The 18,339-nt window shown below is 41.4% G+C and overlaps 1 non-coding gene across 1 annotated transcript; it reads right to left on the bottom strand.

Moving 5' to 3' along the window:
* Positions 1–2,905: 2,905 nt before the first annotated feature.
* On the bottom strand, positions 2,906–3,011 carry LOC145625952 (small nucleolar RNA R71). The gene has a single exon (XR_014110843.1). It is a non-coding gene; the product is annotated as a small nucleolar RNA R71 (small nucleolar RNA).
* Positions 3,012–18,339: the final 15,328 nt, after the last annotated feature.

The raw sequence follows: 18,339 nt of genomic DNA, 5'->3' as shown, positions 1-18,339 counted from the left end.
CCACACAACACCACCCCACCTCCCCTGCTGCTCCCTGCTTTCCACTCACAAATCACGCACAACCGCAACACTCACCAACACCCAGCCACCGCACTTCACCCAATAAAACCATCACGCAACTCCACCACTCACAGCCACCAATTCACCAATAACAACAGAAGCCACGCAATCCCTGCTCCAATCCGCAGCCTGCAACCCCGCAAAAACCAAAAACAACAACCACCATCAACCATCAATTCCACTCACCCTCACAACACCAACACCACCAATCAGAACACCCCTCACAGCTGCCGCAACAACCATACCCCAAACCAACCCGCAATTGCAACACCAATTTAACCCCTAAACGCAACTCCCCTACTGCTTCCATAATACACCTCCACTGCCGCAACCAATACACCACCATTCAACCAACCTAACCAACCCGCAACCCCAACTGCAGCAGCAACAGCAGCCGCACCTCAACCACGACGCCTACCACCACCGCAATAAACCTCTTTTAGCCACCCAAAACGGCAGCCCTTCACCACACCTGACCCGCAACTACTCAAACCACCAATCAAGCATTTCGGCCCTCAATTAAGCAAAACTCAGATTAAAATTTGATTTTTAAATAAATTTCGAGCATGCCGTTTGTGGTTCGGTCGAAGTTCGAGTCAGAGACTTTGTGGGTTTCGTTAATCGAAGAGGAGTGGTCGAACACACCCATGGTTCGACTGAACCAACCCAGTAGTTCGGCCGCACCAACCCATGGTTCGACAGAACCACTCCACGAGCCTCACACGTGGTTATTAATGAAGATCAATCGGTCTAATAACGATGATTATGATGCAATTGGTGATGATAGCCATTGATTTCGAGCATTGATTATGATCGATGGTGGTGATTCAATGATGATTATTGATGAACGATGGTGATGGTGAAGGCTCTTCAATGGTGTTCAAAACAACTAATTCGAAGAGGAAGAGGGGAGCTGATATGTTTTGGGTGGGGAATTGATTTTGATTTTTTTTATTTTATTTTTCTTTTTTCTTTTTCTTTTATTTTTTATTTCCTTTCCTTTTCCTTTTCTTTTTTTCTTTTCTCTTTTATTTTCTTTTTCAATTTTCTTTTTCTTTTTTTTTCCTTTTCTTTCTTTATTTTATTTGCTTCTTTTATTTCTCCTTTATTTTTCCTAGTTTTATTAGCTTAGTATAAATACCCAATTTTGGGGTAATTAAAAAGGGGGGGGGGGAACAACTATCTATTCTTCTCTCTAATTAGTTTTAGGTTAGGTTAGGATTAGTCTTCTTTGGTAGAGAGAGAAAGTGAGGTTTTCTTCATTAATGAACTTGGATTTTGAAGAAGGAGCTTGTTCAATCCTTTGTAGACCTTCATCTTCAATTAATGAGCAATTTCTTACTCTCTCTCCTCTATTTTTATTTGTTTATTGTGATTATTATTTTAGTTGTTGGTATTGCTTGTTGATCATGTTGACTCTTGATTATTTGTTGATTAATCTTGTTATTATCATGATTAGTGAGTAATTTCCCCATTAAGGGGATGGTTGTGGTGTAGTTGGACCTTAAGCATGTTCTAGGGTTTAGAATTGATTTATTTGTGATTAAAGTCTTTATATGCTTGATATTCTTTAATCTTCTTGCAAGTGCACATTGTTGGTTGATTAAAGGTGAATCTTTGCTAACAAGAAACGGAAGTTGACTTAGTTAAGGTTCATTACTATCAATAGTTCATTGATTGCACCTTCTAATATATGGTTCTAGTGTGGAAACATAGAGGCTATGTTAGGAGAATCCAATTGACCCCGGAAGGCGGCTAGATTGGATCCTTTATTTCGATATTCGAACATGTTTAGTTCATAATTAATTCAATTTCTATGCCTTTGTTTTTGTTCAAGTGAATGCTATACCTAAACCATTTCCCTTAATGTTTTATTTCTTGTTTTAGCATTTTTAGACTTTAGTTTATTTATCCCCTATTCCGGACTAGCCTAATTGTTGATAACATTTGGTGGTGTTTACCGTTCTCTGTGGTTCGACCCCTATGCTTGCCTTATACTCGTATTAGGTTTGTTTAGGTTGTATAAATTGTATTTGATCTAGGGATAGACAATTGACGACGCGTTTATTCCCCTTGTCAAATTGGCGCCGTTGCCGGGGACACGGTTTCCATTGCTATTTCATTGCTTGTTTAAGATTATCTCACCTTTATTTGTTAGTGTTTGCTACTTTTGTTACTTGTCAGTGCTTATGTTCTTCTTAGCTTTGTTGTATGAACAGAGGACGAACCCGCTCAAGATCTTTAATTCCCATCGATCCAAAGCTAGAGAGGTCTTTGTCCCTACTTCGAAGAGAAGCAAGAGCAAGGAGTAGAAATTCCCGCACTCAAACGAGAGGAGTAAGAGAATTAGAAGATACTCCACCCTCTTCACCCTCAAGTGAAGAATTAGATAGCCCTAAATCATCTTCGAATTCAGAAATCAACCCTTTCTCAACCTATAAGTTTGAAAGTAAAGAAGGTTCTAAAATGGGAGAGAATACGCCTTTGAGTCGTCTTGGGGCCCCCGAAGCTTTTAGAGCGCAAAGTGGGATCCTAACTCCTACTACTCAAGCCAACAATTTCGAGATCAAGCCTAATTTGATTGCCTTGATTGAGAGGAAACAATTCTCGGGTGGAAAGTTTGAGAGTCCTCATGAGCACCTAAAAGAGTTTGAGAAATATTGTGACACAATAAAGGCCAATGGAGTGACTCAAGAATATATTCGCCTCAAAATGTTTCCATTTTCGCTAATTGGGAAAGGTCTAGAATGGCTAGAGAAGGAGGTGCCCCCTAATTCTCTCACGACATGGGACCAAGTTACTACGGCTTTCTTGAGGAGGTTTTATAACCATAGGAAGACCGCCGAGGCTCGGTCTTTGATTCAAGGTTTTCGCCAAAAGAGTGGTGAGTCTCTAAGTGCGGCATGGGAACGATACAAAGAGCTTCAACGTCAATGCCCACACCATGGGATACCCAAGTATCAACTCATTCACACTTTCTATGGAGGTCTCACACCTCAAGGAAGAACAAGCCTAGACGCCGCGGCCGGTGGTCCAATTATGAACAAAGGAGAGCATGAAGTGGAGTGTATTATAGAGGAAGCCGCAAAGCACTATGATGATTGGTACGAAGGAGAAAGGGATGCTACTTCTAGCAAGGGCGTTTATGCATTGGAGCAAGCCAACGCAATCAACAACCTTTCTACCCAAATCTCCAAAATGACCAAGCAAATGGATGAATTGATGAAAGAAAGGTCCAACCCTCATGGTAATATCTCCCCTTCAACCAAGGGAGGCAATGGTATGGATACTTCCTCCCCCTCTTCTTACAATACAATGCCCCAAGGGTGCATGTTTTGTTCTAATTGTGAAACCTATGATCATGATACCTCTCAATGTGTCTATGCTTGTGAAGTTAAACCCCCTTCCCATGAACATGATAGTAATATGGAAAATGTCAATGCTATGAATTTTGCTCCTAGAATGGGAAATGTAGGAAACTTGAGGCAAAACTCCAATCAAATGGGGAATTGGAATCAAGGTGGAAACCGTGGTTGGAACCAAAATGGTGGTGGTTATGATAACCAATACCATGGTGGGGGAGGCCCTTCCAATTTCAATGGAAGAGGCTACTCTAACCAAAGAGGGTATGGTAATCAAAACCAACAACCTAATCCCCGATACCAAGAACATCAACATCAAAATTTTGGTGACCAAGGTAACACGGGAAATAATCAACAAATCAATGTTCCTAACCAAGGCACCGGAGGCAATAGGGGCCAATTTGCTTCTAACTATGCCCAAACTAATAGGCCTCCGGGTTTCCATCAACCCCAACTTCCTCCACCTCAACAACCTCTTCAAATTGAAGCCCCTCCAATAGATCCCGTGATGGCTAAATTAGATGCTCTTTTAAAAATGCGTGAGGAGGATCAAAAGAAACATGAAGAGGCTCAAAAACGAACCAATGCTCATATGAAAATGCTTGAGACTCAAATTGATCAACTTGCATCTAATTCATCCCCTTCTTCTTCTTCTCCTTCTTCTTCTCACATCCCAAGTCAAGGAGTCAACCCAAAACCTTTGTATGCTGTGACAACAAGGAGTGGGAAGGTAGTAGGGAGTGACCCTTTGATTGAGGAAGAACCCCAAGAAGAGGCGGAGTTAGAGAATGAGGGTGAAAAACCCAATGAGCCATTGAGTGTTGAAAAAGAAAAACATGTTGAGGTGCTCAAGGAAAAAGAAGCCACCCCCTTGCCCCTAAATCGCCAACCTAGAGAGGAGAAGCTACCCTTTCCACAACAATTTGTGAGAGCTAAACTTGATGCCCAATTTGGGAAGTTTTTGGAAGTCATTAAGAATTTGCATATCTCCGTCCCTTTTGTTGATGCTATGAAGCAAATGCCCCACTATTCCAAATTTTTGAAAGATCTTTTCAGTGGGAGAAGTGAGTGTGAGACGGTGAGTTTAACCGCCAATTGTAGTGCAATTCTTTCCAACAAACTACCTACCAAATTGAAAGATCCGGGTAACTTTTCCATCCCTTGCTCTATCAATGGCATTGAATTTGATAAAGCCTTGTGTGACTTAGGAGCAAGTGTGAGTCTCATGCCCTATTCCGTCTACCAAAAGCTTAGTGTAGGAACCCTCTCTCCCACTAACATTACTCTCCAACTAGCGGACCGTTCCGTTAAGTTCCCCATGGGCAAAGTTGAGGACATTCCCCTTAGGGTAGGAAAGTTCACATTCCCCGTGGATTTCTATGTGCTAGAAATGGATGAGGATGAGAGGATTCCTGTAATTTTAGGTAGGCCATTTCTAGCCACTTCTAGAGCTATCATCGATGTGAAGGAGGGGAAGATATCCTTGAAAATTGACAACGATTCTATTGAGTTTGATTTGAACAATGTCATGCAACAACCCTCCTCAAGTGGTGAATGCTTTAGGGTAGATATTCTTGATACGGTTCTTGATGAATTTTCTCGCTCCCACTTGCATGCCACTAATGATCCCCTTGAAAGTGTGTTGTTGAATGAATCAAAGATAGGTACTCACAAAGAAGACATACAATTCTATGTGGATTTGCTTGAGGAAAGCAAGGAGTGCAAGGGCGCGAGCATGGGAGAAGAAGCTCCTTACATTCATGACCTCTTTCAAGTTGAAGAAAGAGAAGAGAGCCCCAATGGTAAGGGAGCACCAAAGGTAGACTTGAAACCTCTACCTTTGGGCTTGAGGTATGGATTTCTTGGTCCCAATGAGTCTTTCCCCGTGATTGTAAATTCTAACCTAACGGAGGAGCAAACCTCCCTCTTGATCAATGTTTTGGGAAATCACAAAAAAGATTTGGGCTATACCATTGATGATATCAAGGGTATAAGTCCATCTTTATGTATGCACAAAATTGATCTAGAGGGAGATGCCAAACCCGTCAGGCAAAGGCAAAGAAAGCTTAACCCTTCCATGCAAGAGGTTGTGCGGAAGGAAGTGGCTAAGCTTCTTGATGCGGGAATTATTTACCCAATTGCTCATAGTGATTGGGTATCTCCCGTGCAAGTTGTGCCTAAGAAAGGGGGCATGACGGTAGTGAAAAATGATCATGATCAACTAGTACCCACTAGACTTGTTACCGGTTGGCGCATGTGTATTGACTATCGCCAACTTAACACAAGTACATGCAAAGATCATTTTCCACTACCGTTCATTGATCAAATGTTGGAAAGGCTTACAAAGCATTCCTTCTATTGTTTTCTTGATGGTTACTCGGGATTTTTCCAAATCCCAATTGACCCTAAGGATCAAGAGAAGACAACTTTCACATGCCCCTACGGTACTTATGCGTATCGTAGGATGCCTTTCGGGCTTTGTAATGCCCCCGCAACATTCCAACGTTGCATGATGTCCATTTTTAGTGATTTGATTGAGGATGAGATAGAAGTCTTCATGGATGACTTCTCCGTTGGAGGAGCCACCTATGAAGATTGTCTATCTAATTTATCTTGTTGTTTAGAAAGGTGTGAGAGGGCTAACCTCGTGTTGAATTGGGAAAAGTGCCACTTTATGGTCGAAAGTGGGATTGTTCTTGGGCACAAAATTTCCCATGCCGGCATTGAGGTTGATAGAGCCAAGGTTGAGGTCATCGAAAAACTTCCTCCCCCCACCAACGTGAGGGAAGTGAGGTCTTTTCTTGGCCATGCCGGGTTCTATCGGCGTTTTATTAAAGATTTTTCAATGATCGCTAAGCCTCTCACATCCCTATTGCAACAAGATAAGGAGTTTGTGTTTGATGATGCTTGTCATAAGTCCTTTTGTAGGTTGAAAGAAGCCCTTTGCACCGCTCCTATTGTCCAAGGTCCAGATTGGTCTCTTTCATTTGAGCTCATGTGCGATGCAAGCGACGAGGCCATTGGATCGGTTCTTGGACAACGAAAGAATGGGAAACTTCATGTCATACATTATTTGTCTAAAACTCTCAATGATGCCCAACGAAACTACACAACTACCGAGAAGGAGTTCCTAGCGGTTATCCATTCATTCGAGAAGTTTAGAACCTATCTCATTGGTTCTAAGACAATTGTGTATACCGATCACTCAGCTCACAAATACTTGATAGGGAAGAAGGAAGCTAAACCAAGGTTGTTGAGATGGGTTTTAGTCCTCCAAGACTTCGATTATGAGATGAGAGATAAGAAGGGAGCCGAGAATGTGGTGGCGGATCACCTCTCAAGGTTGGGCGGTGCAAGGTTTGAAGATGATGGCTTGCCAATAGAGGACGCTCTAAGAGATGATGTGATTTATGTCCTTGAAGTGAAATCGGAGCCTTGGTATGCGGATATTGTGAATTACTTAGCTTGTAGTGCCATACCACCAGATTTCACTTCACAACAACGTCGAAAACTCAAGCACGAGGCCAAGAGATACATTTGGGATGATCCCATTTTATTGAAAAGAGGGGTCGATGGTTTGTTGAGGAGATGCGTCCCCAACGACGAGGTTCAAAGTGTTCTCCATATGTGCCACTCTTCTCCTTGTGGTGGGCATATGAGTGCTCAAAAGACCGCCTCAAAGGTCCTTCAATCTATGCTCTTTTGGCCTTCTCTATTCAAGGATGCGTGGATATTTGTCAAAACTTGTGATAGATGTCAACGGATGGGGAATATTTCTAGAAGGGATGAAATGCCGCAAAATCCCATCCTTGAGCTTGAAGTTTTTGATGTGTGGGCTATAGACTTCATGGGCCCTTTCATTTCTTCACATGGGAACAAGTATATTTTGGTCGTCGTTGACTATGTATCTAATTGGGCGGAGGCCGTGGCTTCTCCAACGAATGACTCTAAGGTGGTGGTCGACCTTTTCAAAAAGGTGATCTTCCAGAGATTTGGTGTTCCAAGAGCAATAATTAGTGATGGGGGATCGCATTTCAAGCACCACACCTTCGTTCGACTACTTGATAAATATGGGGTTTCTCACAAGCAAGGGCTTGCATACCACCCTCAAACGAGTGGCCAAGCGGAGGTCACCAATAGAGAGCTTAAGGTGATTTTGGAGAAGACGGTTGCTAGGACAAGGAAGGATTGGTCCTCCAAACTTATTGATTCACTATGGGCTTATAGGACCGCCTTCAAAACCCCAATAGGGACCACTCGCTATAAGCTTGTCTATGGGAAAAATTGTCATTTGCCCGTGGAGATGGAGCATCGAACGCATTGGGCAATCAAGCAAATCAACTTTGATCTCCATAGTGCGGGTGAGCAAAGGCTTCTAGAGCTACATGAGTTAGAGGAGTTTAGGATGAATGCCTACGATAGCGCAAGCATGTATAAGGCGCGGACTAAGGCTTGGCACGATGCTCAAATTGTCAAGAAGGCATTCGTCAAAGGCCAAAAAGTCCTCCTATTCAACTCCCGCTTGAAGCTTTTCCCGGGAAAACTTAGGTCAAGATGGAGTGGGTCGTACATTGTCACGGAAGTGTTTCCCTATGGAGCCTACGAAATTTCCCAAGACGGCCACTCCCCTTTCAAAGTCAACGGTCACCGTCTCAAGCCCTATCATGAAGGATTCCCATGTGATGAACCAGTTTCTGTGACACTTCTTGATGTGCATCGTCAATTCGACCCTCCTTGATCAACTCAAGGAACGTCGAGCTAACGACGTTAACCAAAAGCGCTTCCGGGAGGCAACCCGAGTTTCTAACCCTTTTATACTTTTTCTTTTCATGTTGCTTCTATTTTTCCATCTACGACTTTGGATTGTTTGGATTTTTTGGTTTTGATTGTGCTTGGGTTTTAGATATACTTTGCATCTAGCATGATTGTAATGTGTTTAGATGTGTGTTAACGGACAATTTTACTTGCGTGATTCTTTATGGAAGTTTGGCTGAACCACTTCATGTTCGGCCACTGCAGCAATTTCAAGGATTTATGGCAACATTCTGCCAAAAACAAAAATATTGAATTCTGGCAGAAGGTTCGACCGAACCCATGGGAGGTTCGACCGAACTTATACTGTAGTGCGGCCGAACTTCCCTGGGTTCGGTCACTCCTAAATTTTTAGAAATTTCCAGCAACTTTCTGCCAGAATCTGAAAATTTGCAGTTCCAGCATAGGTTCGACCGAACTTAATTCGTAGTGCGGCCGAACTTCCCTGGGTTCGGTCACTCCTCTCTTTTTGCGATTTTGCTGGAACTTTCTGCCCGGATTTTAAAATGTAGAGTTTTGGCAATGGTTCGACCGAACCACAGGGGAGTTCGGCCGAACATTTACTGTGGTTCGACCGAACATACCCTCGGTTCGGCCGAACCTATCTTCAGAGTCGAAAAAAAAATGCTGCCATGTTTTCTATTTTGCTGCATTTTCGTGAATATCACTCCCATATTCGTCACCTACCCTATTCTTCTCCTTCTCACTCTAAACCTCCATTGCACCTCCCCTTACAACCTCAAATCTCCATCAAAATCACTCCAATCTTCATCCTTTCTCACTTATTTTCCATCCTTCACTCAACTTTTGCAATCTCTACCAAAAATTCCTACCAAACAAACCCATCTTTCCATTTTCCCCAATTTCAAGGGTTTAAGTGCTTCGGTGTTTTTGGGTTTTTACTTCCTTCCAATCAATTGTGGTATGTTTGTTCTAGCTTTTGCAAGTTTATTTCTTTAATTTCTTATAGTTTTACCATGTTTTACATATTTAAGTGTGAATTATGGTATTCTTGAAATTATTAGTATTGACTTGTTTATTTCATGTGGTTCTTTAGATTGACTTGTTGCAATTGATTGGTTGTTCATAGTAGAACATGTTCTTATGATGATTATGCATGTTTACCTTGGTTTTATTTTGATCTCAATGTAATTGAATGTTGATTTCATACTAGGGTATTCATGTTACCATTTTATGATTGAGAAATGCATGAGTTGGATGTTATTGGAGATTGTTATTCATGGTTTTGGCTTGATTTTGATGGTTTGATGATTGGATATCATGAAAATAAGAGGAACATCATGCCAAATTTCACCTAGACCTTGTTAGGACTAATTTAGGAATGACATAGGAATCCTTATTCAAACCTTGGTCCAAATGTATTCATGCATGCCTTGAATTGTATACTCTCAAGCATACACTTTTACCTTGGTTAAGTACTTGGCTTCTTATGTCATTTCCTATCAATTTGTTCTAATGATATTCTCTTGGTGAATTTGTAGAATCACGATGTTCGGCAAGGGAAAAGGAAAATCAAAGAGGAAGAGGGTGGGAGAATCCTCAGCAACGCAATTCCCACCTCCTCCCGGCATCAACGATCATGGCATTATTGCTCCGGACGAGCAATTTTGGCCTATATATGCATCACTCATCAAGCGTCCGATTAGGTCCACAAGGTTCTTTTGCCCTCAAACTTTGAGGAAGCTGGGAATATTGGATGAGGTGACTAGGTTGGCTCAAAACTTTTGTTGGGGCGACTTCATCCACCTCCACGCTCACACTTACGAGCGTGTGACCTTGGAATTCCTTGCCTCCCTCAGCAAGGATGTTTTTGAGCCAGAAGATGTCGATGAGGATCCTCAACTCATTATACACTTCAGGATGTTCAACGAGGATCACTCTCTAACGGAGAGTGATCTAAATGAGATCTTCTTTTGGCACGCCACTGGCCTTGATCACCCGTCTGAAATGACCTCCTCCCATCACATTCCTTACAACGAGCAAGAGTGGTGGAGGAGCATCACAAACAAGGATAGGTTCCAAACTAATACCTCAAAGGTCAACAACATCATCCATTTAGCCTTGAGGTATTTTGTACGGCTTCTACAATACGCCGTGTTCTTCAAAGCCAACCTCGGCTCCATGGTAAAAGACGAGGTTGCTTGCCTATTCTTGGCCGAAAATCCTCAACGGCTAAAATTTCAATGTTCCTCCACCTTTATCCAACGGCTCTTGGATACTAGGGACAACCGTCTAGGTGATGAGATATTTATGGGTGCCATGATTACTATCATTGCTCTCTCTTTGAAGGGTGGAGCATACAAGGACCAAATTGAATTGCTCCCACCCGTGCACCAAAACCGAGAAGAGCTCACCGATGAGTTCCCTCCCTATGCTCTATCCATAAGCGCCCTCCGTCACAGCCGCTTCCTCAATTTCACTACTAGCAAACGCCGTTTTATCCTCCTGGTCGATAGGGAGATCGAATGGTGTGTCCTCCCGGACCCCGACCTCACTACGGTGGACCACTCCGCTCCTCTCAAATGGAAGATCCCTCAGCAAATCATCCCCAATGAGCTGAGGCAAACTAGAGCCCGGGGTGGAGCTCCTCAACCTCCACCGGTCCTCCATCAAGAGCAAATCAATCCCCCCCTTAGCGGGGGAGGTGATGCATCTTCTTCTTCTTCCTTTCCTCCTTTTGATTTCAATGCCCTTCGTAGTACCCTCGACGATATTCGTCGAGACAATCAAGCTTCCATTGAGCAATGGGGGTACTACGCGAGGGCAAATTATGACAATCTTTTGCAAGCGGGCATTCAAGCGCCCTATGTGAACTACCCCTACCACCCTCCTCAAGAGGGTCTGGTCAATCATTGGGGACCCTATGACCCTCAACACCCCACCCCCCCTTGCTACGCCCATTGGGAAGGTCCCATCTACCCTACCCAACGCGTTGACACCCCCCCATACGACCCCTATCGTCCGGGTGGGTGTGATCCGTCTTATGACCCGGCATCCGCATCCACCCCCGCTCCTTTTGATGGTGGTTGGGGTGCCCAAGGGTGGCCCTATGAGCACTTTAACCAACCCTTCCACCCTTTCATGGACACTCCCGGGTTTGATCCTAACAACCCCCCTCAACCTAGGGGGCGAGGAGATGATAACCAGTGATGCTGTGGGAACTTTTCCCTTCCCCCCGATCTTCTCACTTGTCACTTTTGCTCGGGACGAGCAAAAGAATAGTGTGGGGGAGGATGTCCTTTTGGTTGGTTAAAGTGTACATAGGAAGGTAGGGTGGTAGGGTAGTTTCTTGCACATAAGGAAGATAATGAGGATAGTGGCTTTGTGGTATTGATGTGGCGTTGTGGCGGTGGTGATGATGTTGGTGATGTTGTGATGGTGATGTGATGAGATGGTGATGTTTTATGATTATTGATGTGATGATGATGATGATGTTTTATGGTTATTTTTGCTGATTTCTGATGATTTTCTTTGATGATCCCCGAGTCTTTGTAGGTGGAGATGCTCCCGAAAAAAAAAATCCAAATTTCCCGAAACTCCAAATCCCCTTAATCCAAACTTTGTAGATAGATTTTTATTAATTTTTCTTCTTTTTGTTTGTTTCTTTAGTCTTTTTCTTTGTTTTCTAACCTTTTCTTGTTTTGTTTTAGTTTCTTTTGTTTGGCTCACCTTTATTGAAGCTTGAACCGGAGATGTAGGACGTTAAGGAGCAACATTAGCTCCCTTGGTGAGAATTTGATATATTACCTTGTCTTATATTTCAAGCGGCATTCGGTGAGACCTTTCCTCTCTTTCTTTTTCTTTTTCTTTGAGTGCTTAGTTTAGGTCTAGTTTAGGAAGAGTTGAATGGTTCGAGGTTGATTGATTTTGGTTCCAAGGAACCTGGGATCGTTGATGTTGATATCAACGATCACTTGTATGTCGATTGGGATTTATTTGATTTACATGCCTCGATTATGAACCTTTTTAATTTCTTCCTCCCTTTTGTGTGTTTTTCTTGTTCTCTTTTGTGTAACGAGCATGACTATGACAAGTTGAAACATTTTTGATGTGGATTTGCTCATTCATTTGGATTCAAGAATTTATGTGCCTTTTTGATGACATGGCTTTGAATGCTTACCTTCCTAGTTGATGAGGGTTTACACGGTTTAAGAATGCTTAAGGTTGAATTAGACACATTATAAGCTAAGGTAGCCCGGTTTAGAACTCTTGATGACGTTTGAACCCCTTAGTTCACGGGAAAGTGGTAAGATGGTGTTGCTCTCCGTAGTGAATAGGATTCCCTTGGTTGGTATTTGCTTATTTTTATCCCGTGTGAGCGTCATTTGTTCTAGCCTTCATCACTCTTGTGAGCGACGTTTTGGATCCTTAACTATGCATGTCTTAATCTTTGTGTTGGTATTTAGCTCCCGAGATCGTGACCAAACAACTTTAAAGGAGGAAGAGGGCATTTCTTCTCATTTTTCTTTGTTTTCTTTGTGTTTTGTTATAAATTTGGTTTTCATTTTTACATCCACCCACTTGCTAACCAATTTGGGCCTCATTCCCCTTTCTTGATCTAGCCATATTACAAACCTTTCGGCCTATGTTCTACCAACCCTTGTAGTTACTGAAGCATTGGTTTTTGAGGTTCGAATTCGAGAGTGTTGGTTTTAGGGCAAGAAAGTTGTGAATATTGGTTCAAGTGAGATTTTGAAAGTTGTTCATGAAAGGAAATATTTGCAAAAAGTTTGTGAGGAAGGATGCAACGTATGAAGTTCAAAATAAAAAATAAAAAAAAATAAAAAAAAAATAAAAAAAAAAAAAAAGAGAGAGAGGGGGAAGGAAAAGGAAGAGGAAATGATGAGAGAAATGAAGTAATGTTATGAAATTTTGTATTGAAGGTTGTAATTTGAATTTAGGTTCAATTCTTAGGTGGTTCTTGAGAGATGGCCACTCTTTTGCTTCACTTAGGATTTGCCACCAAAAATTTTCAAATTAATTCCCAACCTTAACCCTTAGCCATGACATTACAACCCAAGTTAAGACCCTTGGACTTGGAGAAGTGCGGTCAAAGAACGGTGGAGGGAGATAGATTTCAACCCTATGGAAAGAGTGTGCATAGTTGAGATGTCGGGATAACCTTATGACTCCACAATAAATTTCTTTTTCCGGTTCCCTCGAGGAACCATGAGGAGCTAACTTAGGGATGATTTGAAGCTAGTGGAGAGAATGCGGACCGTCTTGGTTGGAGCTAGGGAAGAGGATGAAATCATTAGTTCTCTACGCTTAGCTTAGGTTTGTCTCCCTCAACCATGAGCATCTTAGAACGTGTTCCCCCTCTTTGAGTTGAGAAAAGTAAGCCTTATTTGATTCATGTCCCTATGTTAGAGTCCATTTGGAGCATTTCCCATCGTGAAACTTGATTGATTTTCTTAACCCTTGTCATATTATGCTTGTTGTGTGTTGTCTTTTTGTTTTAGTATTCCTTGCTTGAGGACAAGCAAAAGGCAAGTGTGGGGGATTTTGATGAGTGTCATTTATGCCACTCTTTTATCCTTTTTCTCTAAGGATTCTCCCCTCGTTTGCACTTGTTTGGCCCTCTTTCTAAGCATTTTTACTTAGCTTTGCTTTCTCGTTTCTTTCTCCTTTATCCTCCCTTTTCTTAGTCTTCCCGCTTTGCTCTTATTGTGCTTTTCATGCTTATGCTTTGTAGGAACCATCGAGATTTTCAAGAGGAGGAAGCTAAGCTCAAAGGAAGCTAGAGGAAGCATGATTCAGAAGAGGTTCGGCCGAACCTCCTGATGGTGTGGCCGAACCAAGGTGTGGCCGAACCTGCTCAGTGGTTCGGCCGAACTTCGAGGCAGGGGCAAGATGAAAATTGGCAGTTTTGCAGGAGTGGCCGAACCACAGGAGTTCGACCAGACCAGGATCAGGGAGGTTCGACCGAACCTACCCTGTAGTCCGGCCAAACCTTCCCATTTGTTCGGTCGGACCTCTCCTTTTCTCAGCTGACTCTGTACGGACTATATAAGTCCCTTTTTTAGAACGTTTTGGGAGATTAACTTAGTTTTAATTTTTCTACATTTTTAGCTTAATCTAGAGAGAGAAACTTCATTAGTAGAGAGAGAAAGTGTGGATTTCTATTGATGAACTTGGATATTGAAGAAGGAGCTTGATTGAATCTTTGTAAATCTTTATCTTCAATGAATGAGAAATCTCTTACTCTCTTTCTTTACTTTTGTATCTAGTTTTGTTTGCTTATTTTGATTTTCCTTCTTTGCTTATTGATCATGTTGATGCTTATTGATTTGATGATTGATATTGTCTTCAATATGATTTGTGAGTAGTCACCTAGCTAAGGGTGTGGGGATGGTGTAGTTGTTAATTGATTCATGCTTATGATGTTGGGGGTTATGTTAATGGTGATTAAAGTCTTTGTATGCTTGATATTCTTTGGTCTTTCTTGCAAGTGCACATTGTTAGTTGATCAAAGATGAGTCTTTACTAACAAGTAACGGAAGTTGACTTAGTTGAGATTCATTACTATCGATAATTCTTTGTTTGCACCTTCTAATATATGGTTCTAATGTGGAAACATAGAGGCTATGTTAGGAGAAATCGATTAACCCCGAAAGGCGGTTAGATCGAGCTTTATTTCGATATTCTTGCATGCTTAGTTTACCATTGCTTTGCTTCTGTGTTATTGCATGATCAAGTGACATCTACATCTACCCACTTCCCTTGGTGTTTAGTTATAATGATCTTTAATCATTCTTAATCCTTAGTTTAATCTCTTAGTTATTCATACTTCATGTCCCGAGATAGCTTAAAGTCTTAAGTAGTGAATGCGGTGTTTATGCATGTCTCCCTGTGGTTCGACCCCTCTATTTACCCTATACACGTATTAGGTTGGTAGAGTGTTATAAATTAATTTGACTTAGGTGTAGTCGCTCGACGACACGATTATTCCCTTGTCAAATTGCAATTTGACAAGGGGAATAAACGCGTCGTCAATTGTCTATCCCTCGATCAAATACAATTTATACAACCTAAACAAACCTAATACGAGTATAAGGCAAGCATAGGGGTCGAACCACAGAGAACGGTAAACACCACCAAATGTTATCAACAATTAAGCTAGTCCGGAATAAGGGATAAATAAACTAAAGTCTAAAAATGCTAAAACAAGAAATAAAACATTAAGGGAAATGGTTTAGGTATAGCATTCACTTGAACATAAATAAAGGCATAGAAATTGAATTAATTATGAACTAAACATGCTCGAATATCGAAATAAAGGATCCAATCTAGCCGCTTTCCGGGGTCAATTGGCTTCTCCTAACATAGCTTCTATGTTTCCACACTAGAACCATATATTAGAAGGTGCAATCAATGAACTATCGATAGTAATGAACCTTAACTAAGTCAACTTCCGTTTCTTGTTAGCAAAGATTCACCTTTAATCAACCAACAATGTGCACTTGCAAGAAGATTAAAGAATATCAAGCATATAAAGACTTTAATCACAAATAAATCAATTCTAAACCCTAGAACATGCTTAAGGTCCAACTACACCACAACCATCCCCTTAATGGGGAAATTACTCACTAATCATGATAATAACAAGATTAATCAACAAATAATCAAGAGTCAACATGATCAACAAGCAATACCAACAACTAAAATAATAATCAAAATAAACAAATAAAAATAGAGGAGAGAGAGTAAGAAATTGCTCATTAATTGAAGATGAAGGTCTACAATGGATTGAACAAGCTCCTTCTTCAAAATCCATGTTCATTAATGAAGAAAACCTCACTTTCTCTCTCTACCAAAGAAGACTAATCCTAACCTAACCTAAAACTAATTAGAGAGAAGAATAGATAGTTGTTCCCCCCCCCCCTTTTTAATTACCCCAAAATTGGGTATTTATACTAAGCTAATAAAACTAGGAAAAATAAAGGAGAAATAAAAGAAGGAAATAAAATAAAGAAAGAAAAGGAAATAAAAAGAAAATAAAAATGGAAAAAGAAAATAAAAGAGAAAATAAAATAAGAAAAGGAAAAGGAAAAGGAAAAGGAAAGGAAATAAAAAATAAAAGAAAAAGAAAAAAGAAAAATAAAATTAAAAAAATCAAAATCAATTCCCCACCCAAAACATATCAGCTCCCCTCTTCCTCTTCGAATTAGTTGCTTTGAACACCATTGAAGAGCCTTCACCATCACCACCGTTCACCAATAATCATCATTGAATCACCACCATCGATCATAATCAATGCTCGAAATCAATGGCTATCATCACCAATTGCATCATAATCATCGTTATTAGACCGATTGATCTTCATTAATAACCACGTGTGAGGCTCGTGAAGTGGTTCTGTCGAACCATGGGTTGGTGCGGCCGAACTACTAGGTTGGTTCGGTCGAACCATGGGTGTGTTCGACCACTCATCTTCGATTAACGAAACCCACAAAGTCTCTGACTCGAACTTCGACCGAACCACAAACGGTATGCTCGAACTTGATTAAAAATCAAATTTTAATCTGAGTTTTGCTTAATTGAGGCCGAAATGCTTGATTAGTGGTTTGAGTAGTTGCGAGTCAGGTGTGGTGAAGGGCTGCCGTTTTGGGTGGCAAAAAGAGGTTTATTGCGGTGGTGGTAGGCGTCGTGGTTGAGGTGCGGCTGCTGTTGCTGCTGCAGTTGGGGTTGCGGGTTGGTTAGGTTAGTTGAATGGTGGTGTATTGGTTGTGGCAGTGGAGGTGTATTATGGAGGCAGCAAGGGAGTTGCGTTCAGGGGTTAAATTGGTGTTGCAATTGCGGGTTGGTTTGGGGTATGGTTGTTGCGGCAGCTGTGAGGGGTGTTCTGATTGGTGGTGTTGGTGTTGTGAGGGTGAGTGGAATTGATGGTTGATGGTGGTTGTTGTTGCTTGTTTTTGCGGGGTTGCAGGCTGCGGATTGGAGCAGGGATTGCGTGGCTGCTGTTGTTATTGGTGAATTGGTGGTTGTGAGTGGTGGAGTTGCGTGATGGTTTTGTTGGGTGAAGTGCGGTGGCTGGGTGTTGGTGTGTGTTGCGGTTGTGCGTGATTTGTGAGTGGAAAGCAGGGAGCAGCAGGGGAGGTGAGGTGGTGTTGTGTGGTGAAGGATAAAGAGGGGTGTGGTGAAGGTTAAGGGGCAGCAACAAGGTAGCACAACACAGTTTGCTTGGCTCAAAATTTGTGCCTCGAACCTCGGACTTCGAACTTGATTTGAACATGGAAATCGAGCGTCAACCCGAACACACCTACAAACACGAGCAAGATTGAGGAGAGAATTGGGACAAAGAATAAAATAAAATAAAATGAAAATAAACAGAGGACGAAATAAAACAAAACCACGACAAATAAAATAAAATAAATAAAATAGAAAAAAATAAAATAAAAATAGAAAATAAGAGACATAAAACTAAACTAATAAAAATAAACAAAAACTATACAAGCAAATAAAGTAAAATAAAATACGAAAATAAACTAAAGCTAATAAAATAAAGAAAATAAACTAAAACGCACCAAAATTACCAAAATAAACTAGAAATGTTATTAAGAGAAAACAAGAGAAAGAAAGGGAAAATAAGATAAAATAAACACGAAAATGACTCTAGAACTACTCCCTAAGAGTGACATAAATGTCACTTATCAGTCTACACATTGTACAGGCGACACTATCATAATTTACAAAATTAGCAAAAAGACAAGTTTGGGAAATGAAGACATATTCTCATTAATCAAAACATTGAAACATTTACAAAAATTCTTAGAAGTAGTACTTTTTTAAGTTGTCTACATTCCAAGTTCTAATCAGCCGCCTACCGTCTAGTTCTTCCAGTCAGTAGGTGCCGTCTCTTACTTCATCATAAATTCGGTAGGGGCCTTCCCAATTTGGGGTTAGCTTTCCCTGCTCATTCGCCCTACCGACTGCCTCCATTTTCCGTAACACAAAGTCCCCCACTTTAAGAGGACGCTTGTGTACTCTTTTGTTGTAAGCCTGAGTCATTCTCAGATGGTAAATCTCATGGCGCAAGGCAACATTGCCCCTGCACTCTGGAAGTGAGTCCAATGCTAGCCGC

Source organism: Chenopodium album, chromosome 3 (assembly GCF_948465745.1).
Source record: "Chenopodium album chromosome 3, dcCheAlbu1.1, whole genome shotgun sequence".
NCBI classification, from domain to species: domain Eukaryota; kingdom Viridiplantae; phylum Streptophyta; class Magnoliopsida; order Caryophyllales; family Amaranthaceae; genus Chenopodium; species Chenopodium album.
This window is presented reverse-complemented; position numbering and strand designations above follow the sequence as displayed.